This window comes from Sus scrofa, chromosome 17 (assembly GCF_000003025.6).
Source record: "Sus scrofa isolate TJ Tabasco breed Duroc chromosome 17, Sscrofa11.1, whole genome shotgun sequence".
NCBI classification, from domain to species: Eukaryota; Metazoa; Chordata; class Mammalia; order Artiodactyla; family Suidae; genus Sus; species Sus scrofa.
In genome coordinates, this window is record NC_010459.5 from 38,775,716 (window position 1) to 38,782,204 (window position 6,489).

The 6,489-nt window shown below is 42.5% G+C and overlaps 1 pseudogene; it reads left to right on the top strand.

The window, feature by feature from the left end:
• LOC100523162 lies at positions 30-5,790 on the top strand (annotated as a pseudogene).

Consider the following 6,489-nt stretch of genomic DNA (forward strand, 5'->3'; position numbering starts at 1 on the left):
CCTGAAAGTCAGGGGTAAAGGGCGGTCACATGCTGACCCGAGACCTGAAGAAGGAACTTCAGGAGTTTCTGGTTGGTCGGTTGTGATTGGGGGCATCTTTGAGTATTGATAGAACAAGAACATTAGTATGAAGATGAGGATACAAAAGAAAGACTCAAGGGCGCAGGGAGTTTCCACAGGAGGTCTCAGGAGCAAATGGCCTTGGCTAGAGGCCTTGGGATCATTGCATCCCAAGAGCAGTAGAGGAGAGAGGGTTGTCAGTGCTTCTGGGGTAACTGGGAGCAGAAAGGCAAGATGTTGAAAGACTTCCTTTGGGGGGGAGGGCTCTTTTTAATGATTTTTATTTTTTTGTATTATACCTGGTTTACAGTGTTCTGTCAATTTTCTACTGTACAGCAAGGTGACCCAGTTACACATACATATATACATTCTTTTTTCTCATATTATCATGCCCCATCAAAAGTGACTGGATATAGTTTCCAGTGCTACACAGCAGGATCTCATTGCTTATCCATTCCAAAGGCAATAGTTTGCAACAATTAACCCCAAATTCCCAGTCCATCCCACTCCCTCCCTCTCCCCAAGACTTCCTTTTCATTCAGTCAGCATAGCCTATTGAAAGTCCACTATGTGCTGGACATAAGACGGGTGTGGATATTGGCTTCCGGAAGTTCATAGAGTGCTGGGCACACAAAATTCCGGTAAGCCAATGAAAAAAATAAAATAATTTTAAAATGTGGTAAGTGCTACGACGGAAACAACAAAGAGCTAAACTAAAGAATAACATGGGGGGAGTTCCCCTTGTGGCTCAGTGGTTAACGAATCCGACTAGGAACCATGAGGTTTCGGGTTCCATCCCTGGCCTCGCTCAGTGGGTTAAGGATCTGGCCTTGCCGTCGGCTGTGTAGGTCACAGATGCTGCTCAGATTGTGCACTGCTGTGGCTGTGGCATAGACTGGCAGTTGTAGCTCCAATTAGACCCTAGCCTGGGAAACCTCCATATGCTGTGGCTGCAGGCCTAAAAAGCCAGGTAAGGCCTCTCTGAGGAGGTGACATCTAAATTGAGATACAAAGGACAAGAAGAGCTAGCCATAGGAAAGTGTTTCTGAACGTGTTTATCTATCAGCAAATACTGGAAGGAGAGAGGGAAAAGAAGATTCCAGGACAAGAGTCCTGAGATGAGAAAAACAAAGCTTTGTTTTAAGAATCCAAAGAGGAACTGTGTGACCTTGAAATTAATCTTACTTTGAGTTCCTATCATGGCTCAGCAGTTAAGGAACCCAACCAGCATCCATGAGCCTCACTCAGTGGGTTCAGGATCCAGCAGTGCAGTGAGCTGTGGTATAGGTTGCAGACTTGGCTTGGATCCCTCGTTGCTGTTGCTGTGACATAGGTCAGCGGCTACAGCTCTGATTTTTTTTTTTTTTCTTTTTTTAGGGCCGCACCCACGGCATATGGAGGTTTCCAGGTCAGGGGTCCAATCAGAGCTGTGGCCGCCAGCCTATGCCAAAGCCAGAGCCACAGCAACTTGGGATCCAAGCCCTGTCTGCAACCTACACCACAGCTCACGGCAACACTGGATCCTCAACCCACTGAGCAAGGCCAGGGATCAAACTCGCATCGTCATGGATGCTAGCCAGGTTCATTAACCACTGAGCCGCAACAGGAACTCCCTACAGCTTTAATTTGATCCCTAGCCTGGGAACCTCCATATGCCATGGGTGCAGCCTTAAAAGACAAAAAAAAATAAAAGAAATTAATCTTAATTTAAAGAGATCAGTAAGATGGATAGGCAGAGACTAAATTTTGTGAGGACTTCTAGATGATGTCTAGATTTACTTATTTTTTCTAAGTATTGTAGGAAGCCATCGGAGGACATTAATCAAGGGAGGGCTAACTGGTTCATGTTTAAGACATGAACTTTGACTACTATATATAGAATGGATCAAAGAAGGTGACGTGAAAATGGAAGACCAATTAGTAGACTGATGGTCTCCTGATATTCATGATTTTAATATATAGATTTAGTTTGGTCTTTATACAGAAAATTAAAGATTTCCCTCATTCATCTTCCATATGAAGAATTTTATAAGCCAAAATAAGTTGCTTTCTCCCACTCAAGTGGACAGCTTATAAGTGCAGTATTGAAAAACAATGCTGTAGTGCTCCTACACATAAGTTGGGACAAGAGGCATCATACATTAAAAAGGGATAACAGCAACATTCTTGTTAATGATTCAAAAGCAAATACAGAAGTTCCCTTGCGGTGCAGCAGGTCAAGGATTCAGCATTGCTACAGCTGTGGCTCAGGTCACAATTGCATCAAGGAATCGATCCCGGTCCCAGGAATTGGGCCACAAATACAGCCCAAAAAAAAGAAAAAAAAAAAAAAAGGAAGCAAGTTTGATACAAAAACTATTCAAATTTAAGACCAGGGAAATAATTAACACAAGAGATGATGAACCAAGATGGGGGAGAAAAAAGATTGAAAAGATTGATACCCAATTTTTTTTCGAGTGGTTTTTTTTTTTGGTTTGTTTGTTTTGTTTTGTTTTGTTTTGTTTTTTGTCTCTTTAGGGCTGCATTCGCAGGTGCCCAGGCTAGGGGTTAAATCAGAGCTATACCTGCTAGCCTATGACACAGCCACAGCAATGCAGGATCCGAGCATGTCTGTGACCTACACCACAGCTCATGGCAACACCAGATCCTTAACCCACTGAGTAAGGCCAGGGATCAAACCTGCGTCCTAATGGATGCTAGTCATATTCATTTCCCCTGAGCCTCAACAGGAACCCCCTCTATTTTCTCTATTAACTAAGTGGGAAAGTTTTTCTTCTCAGAGGAATGTAGATGGTATAAGAGTGTAGCTTAGAAGAGAGAATAAAGTTTAACATTTAATGGAGAATAAAGAAGAAGGCCAGATTCAGCATTGCCACAGCTGTGACATAAGTTGCAGCTGTCGTTCGGATTCCATCCCTGGCCTGGGAACTTCCATATGCTTCAGGTGCAGCCAAAAAAAAAAAAAAGGAAAAGAAAAGGGGGCCAGTGAAATATAGAGGATCTAATTGAAGTCATAAATTTCATTAATTTTAAATTAAAAGATGATATGATTATACTCTCTTCTAAAATTTAGCATGTTCCAGGAGTTCCTGTCATGGCTCAGCAGGTTGAGAACCCTATTAGTATCCATGAGGATGTGGGTTCAATCCCCGGGTTCGCTCAGTGAGTTAAAGATCTGATGTTACTGTGAGCTGTGGTGTAGGTCGCAGACACGGCTTGGACTCAAGTTGCTGTGGCTGGAGTGAAGGCCAGCAACTGCAGCTCCGATTGGACCCCTGGCCCAGGAACTTCCTTATGCTGCAGGTGCTGCCCTAAAAAGAAAATAATCATAATAAAATCTAGCATGTTACAGATAAAGCTAAAGTCCTTTTGACCATCACCTTGAGTCCCAACCTTCCACCCTCTCCAGAATTGAATTTCCTTCCAGATCTTTTTTAATGCGTTAACGTACATACACATTTCCCTTAGAAAAATTATATCATTCTGGTTGGTGTGGGTTTCTTTTCTTTTTTTTACTTAATTGATGACATACTTATGCTTCTTTTTGCTGCTTCCTTCTTTTTACTCAAGTTTCTTTTTTCAATCGATTTGTTGCTCTCTGTATATCTTCCTTTTAATAGGTGTTCTATCATATGATATAGATGGCATATAATTTGTTTCCTTTTGTTGTTGTTCTTGTGACCAATATTTCCAAAAATATTCTTGTATACTTGGGAGTTCCCATCGTGGCTCATCGGAATCGCATCTGACTAGCATTCATGAGGATACAGGTTCGATTCCTGGCCTTGCTCAATGGGTTAAGGATCTGGTGTTGCCGTGAGCTATGGTGTAGGTTGCAAATGTGGCTCAGATCCTGAGTTGCTATGACTGTGGCATAGGCGGACAGCTGTAACTCTGATTCCACCCCTAGCCTGGGAACCTCCATAAGCCGCAGGGGCAACCCTAAAAACAAAAAAAAAAAACAAAACAAAACAAAAAAAAAGGGAAATATTGTACACTTAAGAGCAAATATTTTAATGGCACCAATCTAATTATGTGTGATTTTTCTTCAGAATCATTTACTAGCCTGGGATTAGCAGAGGAAAGTGTTGATAGTTGGATTCAATAAAGGATTTTTTTTCCAGATCATAGAATGGATGTCATCAGTGCAAAGAAGGTGATAATATTCTCAATAAAAAGTTTCAAGTGAGTTCCCAGGTACCTCAGTGAGTTAAGGATCTGGCATTATCACTGTCGTAGCTCTGAACTGCTGTGGCAGGGGTTCAATCCCTGGCCCAGGAACTCTCACCTGCTGCAGGTGTGGCCAAAAAAAGAAAAAGATTCAAGTGACAGGCTAGGAAATCTATACAGTAAAGGATATAAAGAGAGGAAGAGGCTGTTAGGAAAGAAAAGGGGAGCAAATGAGTAAAAGAAAATGTCATGAGAAAAATTGAAAGCTTAAAGGGTAAGAAATTGTGGTCAGATTTTTTAATTTAAGGTTTTAGGATTAGAAGTGTTCTGAATAGTGACAAAGTGGAGGGGTTTCACTTTGGAGGAAAGTGGCTGAAGCAAAGTAGATGTGAAAAACCTGGAATGGAGGCCCTCAAAGAACTGAGAGCCCATGACTTAGGATGGGTCACTTAGAATGATGGGTACTTAGAATTATGGCTAGATTTGGAATGAAGAGACATATTCTATGTTGTGACACCAATTTCTACAGTAAACAAAGGGTATTCATGAGGTTGGTAGTACCTTAAACATATAGCATAAGCCTTAAAGGAGCAGCAGGTAGAGGGGTAATGACTTGAAAGTGATACTGGAAATCAGGTGGATAAGACTCTAACTACCAGTCTATACACTGATTATGGAATAAGAACAATCAGCATCCCAGAGGAGGAAGGCTACAGGGCAAGTAAAACTCAGAGTGAAAATCCAGGTTTCAGTTAAGACAGAAGAATGAACTTTGTGGGAACAGGCTGAGGGTATAGACAAGTTTGTCTATTGTGGGACCTGTAGGGGTTGCAGGTTCCCTAAGATCCTCACAGTCCTCCTCCTCCTGCTCCTTGGCCTCAACCCCCGGGGGCAGCTTGGCTTCTCTCCATGCCAGGGCTCATCAGCTTCTTGTTCCCCAAACACTCAGCCTAAAGCCCCAGCCTTCTCCATGTTCTCCCAATGTTCCCTCTCCATCTATTTCATTTTTCTCTTTACACTGCTTCTACCCTTCAGAGTTCCCATACTTCCTTATAGACCCCATATTAAAATTTAGTTACCCATTGAAGAAATGTATTTGCTTTTTGAAGTAGGTGGAGCCCTGGGCTGTCCCCTCCTTGTTCCTGACTCACCACTGTTTGCTCTCGCCAAGGAACAAGTCGGTCAGGAAGCTGCACAGCCACGGCTTTTAAAGATACCCAAAAGACTCCTGTGGAGCCGGAGGTGGCGATTCACTGGAATAGAATCACCCTTACCAGCCACAGTGTGAAGACTTTGGAGCAGTTATGTGCTAACCTGATCAGAGGTGCAAAGGAAAAGAATCTCAAAGTGAAAGGACTAGTTTGGATACCTACCAAGACTCTGAGAGTAATTACAAGGAAAACTGCATGCGATGAAAATCCTAAGACTTGGGATCATTTTCAGATGAGGGCCCGCAAGTGACTCATTGACCTGCACGGTCCTTCTGAGGTTGTTCAAAAGATCACATCCATCAGTATAGATCCAGGAGTAGAGGTTGAAGTCACAACTACAGATGCTTAAGTCTGCCTTTTTAATAAATTGATACCCAATAGTTTAAAAAAAATTTTAATAAAGCTACATATTTGGAGTTCCCGTTGTGGGTCAGCAGACACAAATCTGACTAGCATCCATGAGGATGCAGGTTCAATCCCTGGCCTTGGTCAGTGGGTTAAGGATCTGGCATTGCTGTGAGCTGTGGTATAGGTCGAAGATGCGGCTCGGATCCTGCATTACTGTGACTCTGGTGTAGGCCAGCAGCTGCAGCTCTGATTCAACCCCTAGCCTGGGAACCTCCACATGCCACAGGTGCAGCCCTAAATAGATAGAAAGAAAGAAAGAAAGAAGGTAGAAAGAAAGAAAGGAAGGAAGGAAGGAAGGAAGGGAGAGAGAGAGATGGAGGGAGGGAGGGAGGGAAGGAGGGAAGGAAGGAAGGGAAAAAAGAAAAGAAAGAAAGAGGATATTTGCTGAGTATTTACCAAAATCCAGGCTCAGATACGAAAATACAGTAGAGAATGAAAATTCCTGCCTTCATGGAGTTTGTATTCCAGTGAAGAAAAACAAACAATAGGTAATAACTATAAGCTAATGTCAGGTAATGGTAAATGCTAAACAAGACAGGAATAAAAAGTGATAGGGGAGGTGTTTTTTAAAATAGGATGGTTAGGTAAAGCCTCATTGAATTTGTTGAGAAATGTGAATAAAATGAGAAAGTGACCCATG